This window comes from Haliaeetus albicilla, chromosome 2 (genome assembly GCF_947461875.1).
Source record: "Haliaeetus albicilla chromosome 2, bHalAlb1.1, whole genome shotgun sequence".
In the NCBI taxonomy this organism is placed as follows: Eukaryota; Metazoa; Chordata; class Aves; order Accipitriformes; family Accipitridae; genus Haliaeetus; species Haliaeetus albicilla.
In genome coordinates this window covers 66,184,529-66,205,404 of record NC_091484.1, presented here as the reverse complement: position 1 = coordinate 66,205,404, position 20,876 = coordinate 66,184,529, and the positions used below count along the sequence as shown (strand labels likewise).

The following is a 20,876-nucleotide window of genomic DNA, read 5'->3' as shown; positions in this document are numbered from 1 at the left end:
GACTTGTAGCAGCATGTTTGAACTGCTTGCTTGCTTCCTTCCACAGGATCTCTTAAGAGATTAGATAAGATTATTAATGGTCACCCATTCTTGCCCATTGCACCATAAGTCAAAACCACTCACTCAAAGAGAGGTAGCACGCCCAGGTATGGCCACATAAAGTACATATACAAGAGCTCCTGGAATGACATAACCAACAGCAGGGCTGGGACAAGTCTCCTGGTAGAAGTTCTACATTTCCACCTTGGCCACTGCAGGCAGCTGTGACATTTCTGAACCCTACCTAGAGACAGCAGATGACCTTCAAGCCTTCTGGAAGTTGTAGAAATTGTGTCTGACTTCTGTATGCCAAGTAAAATTATTCCCTTACATCCTTATAGCAAACCAAATCTAAGATGTGCCAAAGGGCTAAGAAATCTGGGAGAATAGGAAATATGGGGGGGGGCGGGGGGAGGAGAGTTCTTTGGGCTAGGATTTTCACTGTTAGCACCAACTTTCAGCTCCAGTGGATTTATCCTTTGTTTAAAATGAAGCACCAAGCCACATAATTTTTACAGATTTGTGGGATGAAATTACTTGCTTTGTGCAGACATTTGCCTATCACTCCAAACACCTTTTCTCCTAATTCACTGTTACCACCGTGAAAAAACTGGAAATATTCATCTATTTTGGTTCACAATCTGAAGAAATAAGCCCATGCTTTATTCAAAGTGAAAAAAAAAAACCAAAACCACCCCCATTTAACTTTCCCAAACTTCCCAAGTCTTGATAAAGCTTTATGTTGCAGTCTTAGATTCCTAACATAACAGGACATCACATCAAGCAGGGCACAAATCTAAAACAACTCCAGAAACACAACTTTTCATCAAAACAGAAAGCATGCTTTTATTTAAATACTCTCTTTTTCATGCACAACTAAAAACAACATAAGTAATGAATGAACAAATAGGATGACAAAGAACTTCATGGTCCCTGGTCAATTTAAGATTATTTAACCCTTATCTCAAGGTGAAAAATAATAACTAATGGGTTTTTAATAACATCAAAAATTGATCAAAACTCCCAGTACACATCAAGAATTATACTGGGAAAGGAAACCCTACAACCTCTAAAGATTCAGATGTATAGACTGGAAACTATATAGCTCCGACTCCCTCTTAACTCCTAGTCTCACTTACTCCCTCCCCTTTCTCATATTAGTCTTTTTCCTTTTTCCTTACCTCTCCTCGCCCCTACAAAGCAGCTCAGATATCCTCATATTTATACAGCGTTCATGGCAGCAACTCTGTGACTAAGACAAACTGATGAATATGTAACATGATCTTAAAAAATGCATGTGAATTATGCAAAGGCATCAACTTAATGAGTACTTTCATTTTGTCCTTTTATTGCATTGAGGGGTCAGTTTATCTAACAAAGAGCATCAGAATAAACCACTTGTATTCTGAAACCTAACTAATCCATCTGGCTAAACAAGGAGAATTATTTGAAATTAATCAAAGGACTGGAATTCTTCTACCATAGGATGAGATGGGATGTGCTGTTTAAAATGTCAGGGCATCCAGGACATTTTGGTATGCCATCAGAGGTCTTCAAAATGTGACATAAGAAGTGAGCTTCCATCTTAGCAGTCAGCAAACAGAAACTTTTTAAGAATCTTCACTGCCTTTAGAAGATTGTTGTAACAATTATTCATTTTGATTTCTGGAATTGAAGGGATGATGTGACTACTTTGCAGAATGTAAAAACAAAAAATGTGCCATCATTTATCATGCCTTTGTTATTTCACCTACTGGCTCATTATCATAAAAGTGATTTTAGTGCAGACTCTTTAAGGGTGACAGAGATGTGCTTTTATTTGTGCAGTGGTGCATGATGAGTATTCAGGTAGGAAACTACAGGTGTATTAGAAATACATATTGAGAAATCTCACAGATTGTTGCATTTAGGTATTGCCTATGAAGTGCAACTGTTAACTTAAAAAAAAAAAAAAAAAAACCAAACAAAAAAAAAACCAATGCAAGATGTAACTATATCCATTTCCAGTCAGTCTGGCAAGATGGACAACACCATGTAAGTTGGGCAGGTATCTCAAAACTTCAGCATTTGCAAACGTTAGGATTCAGAAGCAATACTCAGTGTAAAATCCAACATAAATTACATTTGCATGAAAGTCTTCAAATAATTTTGAAGTGACACATTCCTAATAATTTCCAGCCATGTTTGTTTGGAAACAATTAAACAAAACTGGTTAAAAAAATAATCTGTTGATGCATTTTCTCCATCTCTTCCAACTAGTAATTCAGTTCCAGAAGTTTCACTGCTTTTTTTATAATGTATGCTTTTTTTTTTCACCTGGGTCATTTCTTACACATGTGAAAGTTCTATCTCACTTTTTGCCTTCAACAGTTTGAAAACTTTAGAGAAATCATTAATATTAAGAAGAATGCAAAAGACGATAGTTTTCTCATCTTGTCTTTGTTTCTCTTTTCCTTTGGGCCACATAAGTATGTTCAAGTCAGCAGAGACAGCATTGCTCTTTAAAAAAAACTGCTGATTTAATATTTAGTAGGTGATGGATTCCACCTCAACAATCAGACTCAGGAATAAAAATAGTCTGAATCCCACTCAGTGCCATGCACAAATCCATAGATAGAAACCCAAAGTATTGTACAGCACAACACTTCCTGCACAGTAAGCTCGAGACAAGCTGCTGTGATTCCCTATATATACACATATATTCTGAGCTGATGCCTGTCAAACCAGCCCCTGGTTAAGTGGCAAGCATAATATAGCTTCCTTTCCCTAGAGGTAACTGTCCTCATTACTGAAGTGAATGAACCCCTAGGTGTATAATAGAATCTTCTTTAAAATATTCATCATATGACAGCTGATATTGCAGCCATATTTGGCTGGAATGCTACATTTTGGGGAATGTAGGACTCCATAGTCAATTAACCTAGTATTTTGCTCACCATCTAATTTTTTTTTATCATAACTCATTAAACATTTATGTTAGTATATAACTTGTTACTCTCCTATTCAAGGCTCAGCAAGATGTGCAGACAAGGGCTTCTCTACTGCAGCAATGTCCATGAAAACCTCTGGACTAGCAAGGCTGAAACTTTCCACTTTCACTCAGCCGGAAAACACCAACTTCTCCAAGGTTAGTCACAACATCCAGCATGGTTCTGTTTCCTTCACACTTCTCAGAATCAACACTGCAGGCTGTGAAAACCTCCCTCTGCCAGCAGGTCTCAGGAAGACCATAGACAGGCAGGGGGAAATAAAACAGGGGCTAGAATACCTCACCAGAAATCAGAACAAAGCAGCTGTGCAGGGAGAGAAAAAGAGAGAAATACAGCTGTGTGGTATTCAGCCCAAACATTTCCATCCTCAAACATCAAATGATCCTTTTCTTTTTCCCTCTGTATTCTTACTGCTTTCTTAGAAAAACACTCCCATTTTCCCTGCCCCCTCCTCCCATTTGTTTCCCTACCTGTTCTAAATTACAGCCGCAAACTCCAATAGGTCCTACTCCACCTGCCTTCCCACTGCACCCCCCCCAGCACCAGTACCTGCTGCCTTTCCCAACCCTTCCCAGTCCTGGTTTCTCGCGCCGCACATAAGGCAAGTACACAAATAAGCCCCGCCAGTGCGGAGGGAGGGTGTCACTGACAGGCAAGGCTGCGCAGGATGTTTACACAGCACTTGCTCACACTCTGCCAGCCTTCCTGACACCAACACAGCATTCCAGCATGCTGGTATTATTTTTAAGTGATTCCTCACATGATTAGGACTCCCTCTCCGTTCCCACATGCTACTCAAACACTGGTGGCAAAAAAATCCATCCTTACTCTCATCAGGACTTGTTTGTCATCAGAATCCTCCTTTAGTTTTAGTCATTTGCTTAGTTTTAATCTACTGATCTCATTATGCTGGTCTAATTAAAATCATTTGCTGACGAGTATTGTCAGTAATGTTACAGTTGGCTAAATTAACACTGGCTTAGCCTTAGCTTTTTTATCAGCTTAACTATGCAGCACTGATTGATGAGCATTTAAAAGCAGGAATTCCTTTCTTCAGGTCAAAGGCATAAAAGGAAGAGTGAAGATTTGAATGTGATACATCAACAAGTATTACCAAAGAAAGTCTGATATAATCGAGCAGAAGGCAAACCAAACACACCTCTCCACAACTTCCCTGCAAGCTAGGTCGTAACAACAAGCATGCATTTGGCCCAGCCTGTTAAAACAGCAGGAGCAGAGCTTAATATCTTGCTCTAAAATTGCTGTTATAAGCAACATATCTTGTTGTCTGACTCTTATTTACTTTTTTGGCATAAATTCAGTATTTCTAGACCACAAGTATTCCTACAGACAAAAATTAATTGCAATATTCATCACCATATATGTCTAAATGATAGGGATGCTGGAGTGTTTTACAGTGAAAACACATCCAATTTTAATGAAGTTCAAAAGAAGAAATGTTTATTTATGGATTAAAGTACACAAAGATCCGCTGCTCACACTTTCTGAAATACTGACAGCTTTTTCTTTTTTTTTTAAGAGAGAGAGAGTGCAAGGGAAGGAAAGACTTCACATCTCGTACATAGTTATGGTGAGTGGATCAATGTTCCCAGCAGACAGGCAGAAAGCTCCTGGGTCTTTTGACACTAGTTGAGAATAGATGATATACAACTGAAGTATGAAGACAAAGTTGCCTCTAAAAGGTTGCCTCTGGTGAAAGGGTGGAGATGTTGTGCTGATAGCCCATCACAGCTGCAGGGGGATGTCTCAACATGTCTTGGGAAAGACTGCATATTTCTCTGTTTGGGGCTCAGCTCTGCTACTGTTCAAATTCAGTGACATCTTCTTAACACTCCTAAAGTTATTCTGCAGAAAAGAGGTGGAATCCAAATTAGAAGAGTATCCTGGAGAAATTTATTTTCTATTTATTAAGTTCTTAAGAGAAAAGAGCATAATTAGATATCCAAAATTAGACCCTCTACTGAAGACCTAAATAAAAAACAACTTTAAGAGAAGATGTGAAGGCCTCAGAGTGGCATGTAAATATAAGAGAACTATGAAAAAAAATTCAATCTAGAGAAAAATACAGCTCTTGGATAAAATTCCTAGAACACTCTTCCCCACTTTAGGACTTTGCAACCACTGCCTATTGAAGGAGAGCTGCTGCTGGTGGTCTTCAGAATGATCCATTAACTGATGGTGCGCAGAAATATTACTAGAGGGAATATCGGCCTCCCTGAAATACAGATTCAGCCTGCTTGGAGTCAGATGTTGGGAAAGAAAATGTTAACATCACTAGAAAACTGTGGCTGTGCATGGCCTTGACAGTAGTCCACTGGATCAACAAGAATCCAGGTTTGCACAGGCTCCAGCAAGTTAACTAATGCAAGAAATCCTGATTGTTTTAAGAAAAAAAAAAAAAAAGTTTTTCTTGGTTTTCTCTGTTCAGGCTGGCTGGCTGGATAATTCATTTTTGGGAGGGGCATAAAGGAGAAAAAGAAAATACAATAGGCAGGTAATCCTTACTGCTCTGAGAACCACTGCTAACACCGACCTGCTGTCAGATGATCCAAAGACAAGAAGAGACAATCTGTTGCCATTTTTACAGTCCAAATCCTCTATGGATTCAGCCACAGGAAAACAGTAAATCCAGAGTTACACCTTAGTGTACACTACATGGACAAAGAAAGAAAAAAAAGACAAATAATTTTTGCTAAGCCAGCTAACGGCATGCTGCTTCAATACTCTGCCTCAGGCCATGCAGCCTCAGCTGCACCATCTGCCCTGGAAAGACTCCAGAGAGAAAGAAGCAGCTGAGAGTGCAACAAGTCGAGGATCCAGTATAACCATGACTGTTCTGTGCTATGACTTCACCTGAAATCTCACCTCCCCAGATCCTATTTCTTGTTCTCAGACACCTACTTTGTTAAATTGTTATTTTTGATGTGTCCTCCTCTATTCAGCTTAATTATTTATTTCCTTGTAAGTACTGGTTTCATATGCCTTTCCAATGTGTATCCTTCTCCCTGAATTCACAAGGGACAGCAAGCATCCTGGGTAACAGGCACAGTGAAATGCCACTTACAATGGAGGTGTTAGGCACCAGGAATAAAACACAAGATCAGATTTTTGCAAGAGCAGTAAAACCTTCCAAAATCTTGGTGACATCAATTATTGGAGATAGAGGTAAAATGCTTTTTCATACATTCAGCAGCAAAATTCCCATTGACTTCAACACTGCAGGATATGTCCCTGTGCACTGAAACAAATCATCTGTATATGAATGTAGACAGGAAGAAGTGGCGTCCAGCAAAGCAATTTTTTATCTTTTGGTTCTGAGGAGTAATAGTAAAAAAGTCTCTCCCTTCAATCTGTATCTCAGTGAAGTCACCCACAAAGAGATGTAACATTCTGGATCACACTCTTTTGTTTTCCTTTCCTTGACATCTTACCATGCTTCCCATTTTGTTTATACATTTCCTTTTTATTCTTGACATGCAAAAGTGATTGACTTCATACGAGGCCATAATGCAAAGACATTTGTGGTTTCTGAGGGTTGTGATGTAAGGAATAAAATCCAATGGTCTCCTACAGGGAAGAAATAAGAAGGCAGTACGAATCATCTGCAGACATCGGTGTGAAAACCTCCGTTTTGGCTAAAAGATCAGGAAGCAGACTGGGGATACTTAGGTTGTAAAGTGCAACTCTACAGATTCAGCTGGAGAACGCGACTATCTTGCTGGCAGTGCAACAAGACACACACCCTTTGCAACTCTCGTTCACAGGAGAGAAAGAATAAGAAAGAGCAACTCGTGAGCTGTGCTGCCTCAACTGCAGAGCGGAGGAGCAGCGGCTGTCCCCTGGTTATGTGCCTGTACACCCTGAGTCCCTGTCTGCCAACTGCAGAGGCAGCCCTTCCCATGGGGCATCTCCTCATCAGGCCAGAAGACACTCCTGGCAGCGCAGAGACCATTCTCCTAAAAACCCTCCATGCTCCTGCAGCTGTACACTGGTCCACGTGACAGGGACGGATCCCTCCTATCGAGTGTATGCAATGACTGAAATATTTGGTACTGTCTTCAGGACATCAATGTCAAATCTTACTTTGTCTTTAGCAGGAGCAGGGCAGGAACCTTACATGGCATCAGATGAGTTGCTGAATGGAAAATGCACACTACCTGGAAACTGTCTTCCAAACTCATCTTAAAGAATGACTTTGGAAAAATCTGCCATCATTTTCATCTTTACAGATGGATTAAAAAAGACACCTGCAAATAATTTAGAAAGCTGCCTTTGTTTTTTTCACATGCATACAAATTATTTTCTGCTTGTGCTTTTGAATATCTGAATCCTGATTATTTCCACTGGTCTTACTGCTCTGCAGGAAAGCACTGCTTCTCTGCTTCTAGCTCCTCACATCCCTGAGGTAAGGGCAGGACCTGTTCTTACTTGTTGAAAATGACTCTGTTGTCTCAGAGCACAGAGCAGAATTTAATGATCAGAAAAGTACATATTACACAGGCAGTTGCAAGCAGTTCAATGCTTGGGATTTTGAAGGAGGCTATTTCTACAGCACAGTTATGTGGAATGTTTTCTGAAATTTTCACACATATATTTGAATCCATCCTTGGGGCCTGGATGTACAGCAGATGGATTACGAAATCTGACTTGCAACTGTTTTATTATCACTGCTTACTGCTGCCAAAGCCATTTCCTTTGATATCTCTGATATAATCCCATCATCACATCAGGGAATACGAAGTGACACCCAGCAGACTCGGAAAGGATAGAGGTGTTCAAAAACTACAGGAGAGGAAGTCAAATTTCCTAGGCCAGAGAAGAATGTAAAGAGAGGTAAAGGAGAAGGAACGAGCATAACGTCATCTTTACTCACTGCAGTGGGTCCACTTGTGTGTGTGTACATCACTCCCTGCATTCACATTCAGTTCTCAGACTGAAGCCACCCTTAACTCCTTTCTGCTCATGGAGAGGCACATGCCACTGCACATGACATCTATCAATGAACACCAAACACGCTGTGAGGCTCAGACAGGTAGTTGTAGAAAAAAGAAGGAAAAGCAGCATAACACTACTCTCTACCGACCGAACAGGCCAGAGAGTAGTCATGGCAGGCAGATCCAGCCATTCATTGTCAGTTCTTACCCAGTGCGGTATTTACGATCCAAGGACCCTTTGGCAGCTCAGGTTGAAGCAAACCATTTGTTGCAGTCCACATCCAGGGAGCATCCACCAGGGCCTTATTGCCACCACATAGCACCAGCTGGCACTGTTTTGGCTGTATCATAAAGCACAAGAGCAAACCAGGCAGGGAGACTTAATTTCTGTTCCTTAAAGGGAGAGGACTAGGGCACATGAGGAGGACAGAAAGGAAAGGCTACCTGTAATGACTCTGTCCTTAGCATAAATGGAGGGGCTTATAAGGCTATCACTTTCCATAAACACATTTAGAGGCAGAAGGTTAGCATTTTGCCAGCTGTGTGACCTTTTTATATTCCATTGTATTTTCCATAAGTGCAAATGTGCAAAAGGCAAACTTCTGCCCATCTGAACAAAGACAGTAAGGGCGAGCTGTCCCATGATACTGCAGGATACTCCCCAGCAAAACCTACAGCAGGAGGTTCAAAGGCAGTAAGGAGGAGGACACCCCTGCTCACAGCACGCTTGCTTTCCTCTCCTGTGGTCACACCAGAACACTGCAGACTGTGTCTATGCTAAGATGTCTTTCCATGCATGGGAAAAACAATGCCAAGGAATGTTTTAAGATAACAGTCTCACCATTGCAGTCATGAGCTTAATGAAGATAGCTTTCAAAAATCAAGTGAAGAGCTCTGGACACAATCCAAAAGACAATGTTGGGAAGCAAATTACTGCACTGACAATCAATTGGGTTCCTATATCCAAATTTTAAAGTACGTAACTATATTGAGTTTTGTGACTATTTCCCTCTGTAACAGCCAAGAAAGGTGAAGGGACTCTGGGCATAAATTTATAATAGTTGCTTTACAGACTGTGTCTGAAACTCCCATTTCACACACATCCTTACCACTGAGATTCACAGTCCCAAATCCTTCCAAGAAACGAGTGACCAAAATAATGTTATTACAGTTAGTACAAGCAGTGCAACAAAGTCTACACAAGTTTAGATACAATACAAAAATTAGTACATTTATTAATATGTACCCAATGCTTTTTAGCTTATCTAGTCATCTTAAATACACAGCATTATTCAACTACCCATATTTAAAAAACAATACTACCCATGACACAAATGGTAGTATCCAGATTATGACACACACTGAAATTTGTGATCCAGGTTTCCAGGTTCTTGCAGGTGGAGATCAAGGGGGTCAGCCAGACACAGCAAGACTTTGCACAGAATATAACCACAGGATCAGTAACCTTTCCTTTTCTTAGATGACCTTTTACATCTGTCTATTCCTTTAGGACCTACTGCTTTTAAAGACCAACATTATTCTGCTTTAGGGACAAACTATTCTTTTCCCTAACGGGAATAATTTGTAGTAACCACTTGTCACCTTCTTAAGACCTGCCCATTCAAAAGCCTGTTCCAGGGACTCACATTAATTGTATGAAAAAATACGTTCTGTAGTAAGCTCTGACATATTGCAAATGCACTGAATGCTTGACATTTTTATGATTATGCTAATATTGTGATATTTGATGTGCTTGTTTTCGAAAAAGCATAGTGCAATTAAGTTCTCTGAAAGAAAAACAGAAAGAAACAAATCAATCACTGAGAAGGCATGAAGAATGAAAACTGCTTCTACCATCTTTGGAAACAAATGCCTACTAGTCAATGGCAAACAACACGTTTGAACTAGATACTTCAGGAGACTTGTCAGTTTTACTCTGAAAGTAAAAAGCACTGATAGGGTGACTTTCAATTTTTAGCACAAGCACTGGCTTGACTTTCACCTGTTCCCTCTACCTTTGAAGTATATTAGCATTTGTCATAAAATTACTCCTTCCTTCCATCACTGAAAGAAATAAAAAAAAAATCTGGTTCCTCTTAGACAACTTCAAACCATGGATAACCCAGTTAGGTCATGGAACCTTGCTTTTAACTTCATCTCCATTTAAAACATGTTGCCTGATTCAGTTATAGCCCAAATTAAATTAGGAGAGGAATAAGATTTATAAATACCAATATAAATAATTTTATAATTCCTCTCCCCCACCTACAGACCAGCAGATTAACACGAAGAACCAGAGAACTGAATGAGGCACTACTGGAACAGCACAGTGCTTGATGGCAGGAAGGCTAAATGGATTGGTGCTGTGGAGTCAAGAAGAAACACAGAAGAGCATCTTTGGCAAAGGAGTCAGAGAACAGATGATCAGAAAAGTACCTGAGGGAGTTAGAGTGAGAAATCCCCAAATGCCTGGAGGATGTGCTGTTCACCTCACGAAGCACTCTAACATCAAATTGTGGATGGGGAACTCTGCAGAGGTCTAGCAGAATCTTCAGAAGAGGAAGGGACAATAGTTTCTGATAAACAAGTCACAAAAAAACACATCCACATCAGAGATGACTAAAGTCCCACCAACATCTGATCTTAACAGTGCAGCAGACACTGGAGGAGAACCAAAGGGGAAACCAGCTGCATATTTTTTGGTACAAAGCTACAGGAGACGTAAGAAATGGCTACAGCTTGATTACAGCAATGCTAAGAAGCAAGACCCATCTCCCCTGCCAGAACCTTGAAAGCAGCAGCTCACTGAAAATACTGAAGTAATTTAGTAGCAACTTTGGAAGCAAATTAAAAGAACATTCATAACCTCAGGGACTGTATACATTTAATCTCTTGTTAAAGACAAATACTAGCCAGACTGAGTTTAATAAGCCTAACTTGATGGAGACTTATTATTGATGAAATCAAGAATCAGCTTAATTCCCAGAGATCCAATTCATTACACAATTTATAGTCAAGGCAACAATAACAAGCTTAGGAAACTGCAGAAAGAACTAAAAAGAGGGGTTTGATAAAAAAATTGAACTCACAGTCAGTTATTGGCAAATCCTGAGTTAAAATCTGAAAATAAAGTTATAAAGAGGAAGAAGCTAGAAAACTGTAGAGAGAAGTTTTAGCTCTTTTCCCTGAGACAACGCAAGATAACAGATTTAAGTTAAAGAATTGGTCTGGAATTCAAGGGAAGAAATAAAAAGATTATTCAAAATCAAAAGGGATGAACCAGCATAACACAAAGCCTAAGAAAATAATCCTTTCAGCACAGTCAGGGTCTCCTACAACCTTTTCTGTTTCTAGTAAAATGTGTACACCTAAACTTTGTTAATGTTCTCAGTATTTGGCTTTTTTCAGATACATGCACTCTGGGATTAATAATGTAGAGGCCCTTGACCTACAGAAAGGGCTCCTTATATAATTGGCATGGTAACAGACGCAGCATTTCTTTAACAGAAGTGACAATTAGTGGGTACCCCTTCTGCCACCCATCCAGTATGACACTAACCCTTTCTGAGTTACTTTCCTACACTGTAAAAGTAAACCCAAAGCTTCCCAGATCAAACATCCTTCTTTTGGGATGTTTTAACTTGGGACAGCTCAACACCCCATATATTTGTTTCCTTGGGCTTAGTCTCCAACAAACTCTTTCTGCTTTTTCTGGCTGCAGAGCCTTTGAGAAGTTAACCCATTGGCCAGTCGTGGTGAGAAGGGAAGCAAAATCTGGAGGGAGATGGTGTCTCTTTCTACTGAACTAAGTTCTTTGAGTAGGTCTATGCCAACATGTAAGCCCAACTACAAACACACTGCTTAGCTGCAGCTATGCACTTAAAGAGAAATTTATCCCAAAATCTTAAGCCTTTAAAGATGGCAATTAGCTTTTCAGAACAGACCAGTATCTCAGCCGCATGTCCTGGAAAGACTAAGACTGAACCAGACCAAACATACTACAGTTTATTTTACCTGCCTGGGATCAGCTAGTTCCAAGCTCTGAATATTTTGGGTGGGCTTCATCTCACCTTATTTTAATCACCTAGAGTGTAGAAGTCTATATCTGAGCTAGTTAATCTAGGGGGTTTTTAAAGTTAAAGAAGAAAAATAAGCATTTCAAAATGATTCATCTGACCTATTTTAGTTGATCTACCTTACAATGAGATTGATCACACCTTAAATTTTATTAAGTCGAACGACTCAGTCTCTGTCTGACTTGGTAAATGGAGCATAACTACTGGCTCAGGTATTTTGAATATACAATGCAACATTCTGCTGACAATGGAGACAAGTCATATGCAGGTTACTAGAATCAGTATGTCTAAATTCTTCTCCCAGCACTCCACATATACACTACACAGAAGGTGCGAGTCCTCCACTTCACTTTGTTTTCCACCAGCAAATAGGATGTTTGGCTTTCTCCATCTTCGCTCACTTATATGATTTTTGTAATGCAGAGGAGTAAAAAGGTATTTTGCTTTATTATTTTCCTCAAACTTTGGGAATCCAAATCAGAAAAGGAAGTGTGTTTAAGGCATTCACTGCTGACTATCTGGATGTCCCAGGTTCTTACTAGATACAGAAGGGTGCCAAATTCTGAACCTTGGTTTGAATTCATTTTCCTAGCCAGGCTCTACTAGTACAAATAAAATGGGATCTAATGCAGTAGAATGTCAGTCTTTAGACCCACCATGAACTGATGTGGGTTTTTTTAAACCCAAACCTGACTAACAAGGTTTTTCCAAAACCCAGACTCATTATAATTAAATGTAATTACAATCCCCACATCTTTAAATCAAGGTTTGCTCAGAATGAAAACAGCTTCTGCTAAATTAAATGATTTTTCCCTGTAGGTGGCATGGTAAAAGTTGAACTAAATAAGGGAAGCATATAAAATTACCAAACAAACAAGCTTACAGATATATATATATTTTTCTTAATCCAATGCCATTGTAAACACTAATTAATGAAGCAGCCCTAATTATTACAGTAAAGTCAAAGAACTAAAATTTAAAATAAGACCAACACTTTCCAAACTGTCTGAGATTTTGGCTACCTCTACTTTTGCATCACCAGCTGTGAAAAGCCAGTTCCCTCATTTCAAAGTGCTGAATTCACTACCATGAAAACTAACAACAGCTGGGGTTCCCCGGCATCTGTGAATATTAGATCCAGAACGCCACACCTTCTTCCAAATTTAGAAACTCTTTTTGACAATATTTGCCAAAGTAGTTTCCTGTTATACTACACAACTCCTCAAACTACTAACAAGGCAGTCCTTAGACCAAAAAGATCAAATCTTGGTTCCACCAAACGCAGTGGGAGTTCTGACACTAATCACGATGAGGTAAAAATTAGCCTCTGGTGCAGAAATAAATGGAGGGGGTGTATATGAAGTTATTTTCTGTATTTCTTATAAGGAGTAAGCCTCACCTTTGAGTCATTCTGTAATAAATACCATATCATTGTTCAATTGTATGGAAATGGTGATTAGTAGTTTTGCAAATGTTTTGTTTGGGATTTGCATTTTCTCATCAAAGGATACTTCCCTGCCTTCATATGCTGTCAGCCTCTTTTGGATGAGACAGCTCAGCACAGAGATGCCTCAGCTACATCAGGAAGAGAAGAAAACATATTAAACCACAAAAAAAAGTACAAGATAAACACAGAGACTCTGAGTTCAGCCACAGGGGCTCGGAAATGGAGGCAGCTGTGGCATAATATTTTGGGTTGACTAAATACCATTCCCCAAAATTTAAGCTACTGGCAGTTCTTAAAAAAGAAATTCCAGAGACTAAGGCAGAATGAAAACCAGCAGGGAATTTTAGCTTCCACTCCCAATTTCTGGCTTTAAAATATTTTTACTTTAAGATATTTTACCATTCAAACTTTGGGGGTTCTGTATAGTTTAAACAGGTGTCAAATACATGTGCTGTAGACCCTCAGCCATGAGGCAGTGGTTGATAATGGGGAAGGGATAATAGGGTGGGGCCACCATCCATTTCTGAGCTCCTGAGATAGTCCTGGGTTTTAATAGGTCCCTCCCACCATGCCAGTATGGTCAAGGAGCTCCAAACTGATTTGAGTTGTGAGGATCATGTTGAGCAGAACTTGCTATAGCACTTCTTTTCTTAGATAGACCATGCAGATGTGGTTTGGTTGGTTGGGTTTTTTCCCTTTTTTTTTTTTTTTGTGGCAGGGAGGACAGGAGAGTTCACCTTCCATCTTTTTCTTTTTAGTCTTACAAAAGACAACAGAACAAACTGCTGCTGTTCTTTCAGCACAGCTAAAACTGTAGATCTGCAATAACCCATCACATCCTTTATGTAAGGATTTACTCAAACTACTTTTAAATATGCATTGTGTAGCCACTACGACCATAACAACAGTTTGAAATTAATGGACTTTAACTGCCATTAATTCTGAATGGATACCACTGTGAGCATTACGAATGTGAAACAGCCCTTGCAGTTGAGGAAGCAAGTGTTCATACAGGATAGAAAGAGGAATGAGCCACAGATTCTGGCTATGGGACATCCCTGATGTGAAAAAGTTTATTTAGAACCCATTGCTTATTTAGGTATGCAGTATAACAACATGAACAGTAACCATTTGAAAAATGTTGGTTTGCCTTTGTAGAAGCCAAGGCTTCAGTTTTGCAATCTATGATGTATTAAAATCTTTGGAGAATATAACAATTAAACAAAAATATTGATTGATCCTTTTCTGTGAAAGGATTACTCAGGACTGATGACTCTAGAGGGTGACATCTTATAGACAAAATATAACATAAGCAACAGGCAGGCTTCTTCCAATCGTCTTTAAAGATGGAGGACGAGTGAACAGAGTGCTGAATTTTCTAATACCAGATCTAAGTCTGAGAACACCAGAAAGGGTGTCATCTGGAGCTAGTTGAGATGTAAATTTACAGTTTAAGGATACCTGCCCATTAGGGGTCAGGTGAGCCCACAAACTCATTCCACTGCACAGATGTGAATTAGTAACATCCTTAGTCACTAAATGTAAAGCCAGACTAAAACTAGCAACCCAGCAGCTGCATATTGCATATTCTTCTGCTTAAGGTCTCCATTTCAACTCAAGTCTTGGGCAACTACTTTATTTCACATGATCAATAAATGGCTGCTCAAACAACATTCTCTACTGATATAGCCTACATTTGACCTGTTACTGATTCCACTGCCTATGAAAGTCTGGAAAACAAATACAGCACAAATTCAGAACCACAGCATGGCTGAGGTTGGAAGGGACCTCTGGAGGTCACCGAGTCTAACCCTGCTGCTTAAGCAGGGACACCTACAGCCGGTTGCCCAGGACCATGACCAGATGGCTTTTGAATATCTCCAAGGATGGAGATTTCACCAGTTCCCTGGGCAACCTGTGCCAGTGCTCAGTCACTCTCACAGTGAAAAAGTGTTTCCTGATGTTCAGAGGGAACCTCCACCTTTTTCAGCTGGTGCCCATTGCTTCTTGTCTTGTTACTGGGCACCACTGAAAAGAGGCTGCTCTGTCCTCTTTGCACTTTCCCTTCAGGTATTTACTTACCTTGATAAGATCCTCTCTTCCCTAGGCCAAACAGTCCCAGCTTCATCAGCCTTTCCTCACAGGAGAGATGCTCAAGTCCCTTAACCATCTTCATGGCCCATCATTGGTCTCTCTCTAGTATGTCCATGTCTCCCTCGTGCTGGGGAGGCCAGAACTGGACACAGCAATCCAGGAGTGGCTTCATCAGTGCTTAAGAAACTGGAAAGATCACCTCCCTCGCCCTGCTGGCAGTGTTTCTCCTAACACAGCCCAGGATACCTTTAGCCTTTGCTGCAAGGACACATTGCTGGCTCATGATCAACTTGGCATCCACTAGGACCCCTAGGTTCTTTTCTGCAAAGCTTCTTTCCAGCCAGTTAGCCCCCAGCATATACTGGTGGATGGGGTTGTTCCCCTGCAGGTGCAAGGCCTTGCACTTCTCCTTATTGAACTTTATAAGGTTTCTGTCAGCCCATTTCTCCAGGCTGTCAAGGTCCCTCTGGATGACAGCACACCCTTTGATGTATTAGAAGTTAAACTTGTGCCTGAAGTATAAAACTTGGGACAGCTTCCTCACCATTTCTTCCAGGATCTACAACTACAAGGCCTCAGGACTGGTCTTCAGATGAATTACCACACCTCTCTTTCTTGAGGGAAGTGTGGGATACCCAGGTTCACTAGGTACACCCGCCCAGTTCTGTGTTCACTCCAACAGCACAAGGGATAGCTGCATTTTACAGATAACCTTTTAATTAGGCAAACTGCATTCTTCATTAGAATGCCATCTTTAAGGCATTGAAGTAAAAAAGGATTGTGGCTCACACTAACTCGTTGACAGTGATTTCTGTTCTATCAAAACAAGCCTCATAAAGACAGATTCTTTCTCAAATGTGCCAGCAGTTTTTTAAGAGAAGACAAAACCCAGTATTTGAACAGGAAAAAAAGAGGTAGAATTATAAGAAAAGCAAAGAGTTTTTTCCTGTGGAAAAAGATTAGTGTCACAAGGTTCAAGTATTTAAAAATATTAAATTTATTGCCTGATTGAAATTCACTATTAAAAAAATGTTATTTGAGGGAACTGTTGAAAACCCATGCTAAATGGTAACATAAAAAAATGAAAGCTTTGATTTTTGCTAGCAAACAAAAAAAAAAAAATGTGGCTTAATACTACTCTGAGCCTCACTCCACCTCTTCTTCACAGCTTTTCATTAAATTCCATTAACTTATGTTCAAATCCTGAGGTATATTTAAATTTATTGACTTCAGGAATTATTCCAACAGCACCAGACTAATGAGAGAATCAGGCCCTAAGAGTTGCTTGTATAAATACTGTCACACCTTTACATAGCAACTTTTTCCTTTTTTTTTTTAACATTATTACATTTAAGTGGGAGGGCTCCTACAGGCTGCATTTTCCTCACTCATCACTGCCACTTTGTAAAGCATGTGTTTAATGAAGCTGTGACTGAAATCAATTTTTCATGTTTGCCTTGGTATCGTAGGCAAAGAGCTTTTGGACGACAGTGGTGTGAATGACCATAATACATCAGTCTGCAAACAGGGTTCTGAAAATAGAAAGACAACCTAATACTCAAAGGAGAGAGTGGAATTTTAGAGTGCCCCAAAGAGAAGCTTTTATGAGCTCTAGAGGAGACACTATATCAAGGCAAATTGAATTAATCCAAAATTTATTTAACAAGGCTGGACTGATACGATTCTTCTACAGTTTACTTCACAGCTGTTAATCATTAAACACAGTTTAGATAATCATCTGATATTCATTTTACATGCAGTAACATTTTCATTGAAGTTAACATAATTGTACATCTTAAGAACTTTGTTGAAAATGTTCCCTTAGGAACAAAATTATCTGCAAAGTAATGCCATGAGTTTGTGCCTCATGGGTTAGCCAATGTTGTAAATACAGATGAACACATTCTTATGACATTATTCTGATGCCATACATACCCCCTGCTTTAATATGCATAGTAAATATTTAGCCTGGGTTTTTTGTGAATGTCACTGATTTACTCATTCTGGAGAGGTCAAGAGAGGAAATACAGAGATTGTAGGCTACAGTTTTACAGTTATCTTGTTCTTTCCTGTTGTGAGAAAGAATTTTTCCAGACTAGACTTTTTTTTCTGCTCCCCTAAGATCCTTCTCTTGACTTCAAGGAAACTCCTCCCAGAAAAATTACTTTGGCCCTAATCCTGGAAGCTGATCTCTGTCAATGGACATACACAATATCCCATTGAACTCAGTGGAGCTCAATATGAACCTGAAGGTTTTGTGGATTTAGTATGAAGAGCAAAGTAAAATTCAAAGGTTTTCCAAGGTAAGGTCTATACTTCTATCTACAGTGATTTATTGGCTAGTATTCAGCTTCAGGTACACTAGACTACTTTCCTAATGAAATGTAACAGGAATCCAATGAGAACAATAAAAATGTTTCAAATTCTCACAGATAATTTTCTGTATAGGAGTTATATTCATTTCAGTGACTTTCTGAGAATTTTGTTTCTAAAAAGATTTCAAAATGAGCTTATGTAAATAGATATTTTTGTAAACTCTTTTTCTCCAAATTACCCAATTTTAAGTTACACAAAAAGAAACACTCCTAGTTAATCCTTTACCTGAAAATGCTGGTTACTCTGGTGAACAACCTCATTAATTGGAACTGCAGTGAAGGTGAATTGCATGTACCTGCCCAGAGATGATTCTTGACAAAATCCTACCCGTTTTAAAGCTTCTGTAAGTAGAAATCTAATAAACCTATAGCCACAAAAAGCTGAAGTTTTTCAAAGACTTTAACAAGCTGCTTGCAATTTTTTCTGACTTATTGAAGGAAAGGGAGTCAAGAGGAAAATTCCAATAAAACTGTATGTAAGCCAAAGGTTTGTTTATGTTTGTATGGATTAGCATTCCCACATTTCCTGTCACTAGACTTCCTATTAGTGATGTTTAACTTTAACCACATATCCTGGGTTAAGGAATAACTCCTAAAGTCAATTTCCTGATTCGACTAAGAAAGGTCAAAGGTTAATTTTGCAGCCACATGGTTAAGCTACCAACAGCTACTGCATAGCCTTGTTTTAACATATAAAGTTACGCAAATATTAGTTAAAGGAGGTGGCAAGCTCTGGTGATTACACAAAAGTGTTGGGAAAAAATGATCCCAGAGGCTTATTCACTCTAAGTGAAATCTACTCTCTTCACATGCATGCGCAAAACACGCATCAGTGGAGACACCTCTCAGATATGGTGAGGTCAACCTGGCAACTACAAACGTGTACATCCTTTTACACATGGCTGTGTGACCACTGCCAGAGCCCAACTTGCACCCAAGAAGCTTCCCGCTGTACATCTTATTACAGACTTTCTTCATACACTTCCTACAGACCTTCAAGAAGAAACAAAATTTAATGGTAATATAAGAATCCACAAACTTAAACTTATCATATTCTTGAACAGGAAGCACAAGGATTTCTGCGTCCTTAGAAAAAAAAGCTGATGGTTGATGAATTTGCAAACAGCACTGTAGCAGATACTCCTGTTGTGCCAAATCAGCAGGAATTATTGGATCAGTATTTCTTCCATTTAAATACCGAAGTGAACAATCCTCTGCCCAAACACTGCAGGTGAAACAAGAAGTATCTGAAAAAGTTTGTGGGGCTTCTGTCTGGAGGGATACTTGTTTTCAACAGTAAAATCAATTTTTTTTAATAGTGACATGAGTAACAACAGCAGATTGATACATATCTAAAACCAATGAAGAAATCAAGAGCTAAAGCTGATAATGCAGATTCGTTCACACTGCACAGCATTCTCCTTCCCTGGTGAATTCTCATCTACAAATGATTTCATTCTGATTCAGTTTTAGTAACCTAGCCAGCACAAAAGATGACAGTCAAATGAATGCAATCCCATGTACTGACGTTATAATTTTTTTAGATCTGAGAGATGGATGGTGGGGCAATTTGACATTGGATTTAGTGAAGTTGGTCTTGGTATTTAGTTACCTTGTTACAACTATTGTAGACTAAAATAGAGGGCTCACAAGTAACTAAGTAACTTGGGTTGCAAGTCATCATTTTAAAAGTGAAACTTGATTAGACTCTTACCCAAGGCCTAACATTGCTAATACAACCACAACTCTTTGGGGATTTATTCTCTGTTCCGTCTCTCACACATTATCATTTATACTTGCATCAGTGTGGCGGCATTTTACACTTGTTTTGCACAGTGAAGGCCTCTAGATAAGATGCAAGATAGCAGAGACAACCAGTCATCAGTCTTTACTCAGGATTTCCTGACTGCATGTGAACAATAACAAAATCTACTTTTTTGTAAAAACTAATGCATTTGAATATATATAGAGATAGAGAACATCTGTTTCTTACACTTCAATCTGGTTAAATGCCAGTCACAAGGAACTGGCTCAATTTGCACATTTAGGCTGTTTGCAAGTAAGACATAATTTTTGTGAATCATTCATAGTCATTTAGCATTCACTGCTTATAAACAAAGCAAATGTAAGTGCATGCACATGAGCTGTTCTTTATTCACTTGTGGACTTAACATTTGGAATTCACTTTTCCAGCCACGTGACTGGTTCTACCAGTCAGACAGTACAATGTCTGTTCTCTGACTAGATTTCTTAAACTTCATAAACAGGCATAGCCCTTGAAAAACATGTTCCACCATCCAATAAAAACAATGAAGATTACCTGAGAAATAGCAACTTTGGTCAGAAAGAACAGTCTAATGAAATCTACTATATTTTAAGAAATCTTCATTCTTTTGTGCTGAGTGATATTTCTGTCTGGCTAAGGGTATCCATTTCAGATTTTAAAATAAGCTGTTTCTTTCCTAACATGCAGTGGAGCAGGGGAGAAGGAGGAAAGGTATCAATCAAATTTATTGGCTGGATTTCTCTTGTCACATTCACACCAACTCATCACTACAAACGCAGCTTTCCTGTCCACCCAGGAGCTGCCACGTTACTGGCATGCTCCTCCTTCCTCTCCATGTCTCCCCTGATTTAGTTTAGTTTGATGGTTCTTTCCAGTCAGCAGCTTTGACATTTTAGCTGATTTTGATTAGTTATCCCAAAACATGAAGTTGTAGGACCGTTTATATTTTACACTGTAAACTCTTTTGTAGAACATGTGATGACATTTCAGCAGCACAAGCTCCTCTGATGTAAATCCTCCTGTCCAAATATTTGACTACACTGCAGGTACAAATTCCCTGTATTCTCCAGTTGGAATACAGCAAGGCCTACAGCCAAGGAATCTCATTTTCTAC

The 20,876-nt window shown here is 39.3% G+C and overlaps 1 long non-coding RNA gene across 2 annotated transcripts; it reads right to left on the bottom strand.

The window, feature by feature from the left end:
* Positions 1 to 859: 859 nt before the first annotated feature.
* LOC138684459 (uncharacterized) lies at positions 860 to 14,254 on the bottom strand. Of its 2 annotated transcripts, XR_011323733.1 has the most exons (4): positions 8,193 to 14,254; positions 7,924 to 8,043; positions 5,584 to 5,701; positions 860 to 4,895 (listed from the first exon to the last, which is right to left on the bottom strand). It is a non-coding gene; the product is annotated as an uncharacterized lncRNA (long non-coding RNA). The 2 variants fall into 2 exon arrangements; XR_011323732.1 differs by having other exon boundaries at positions 7,924 to 14,254.
* Positions 14,255 to 20,876: the final 6,622 nt, after the last annotated feature.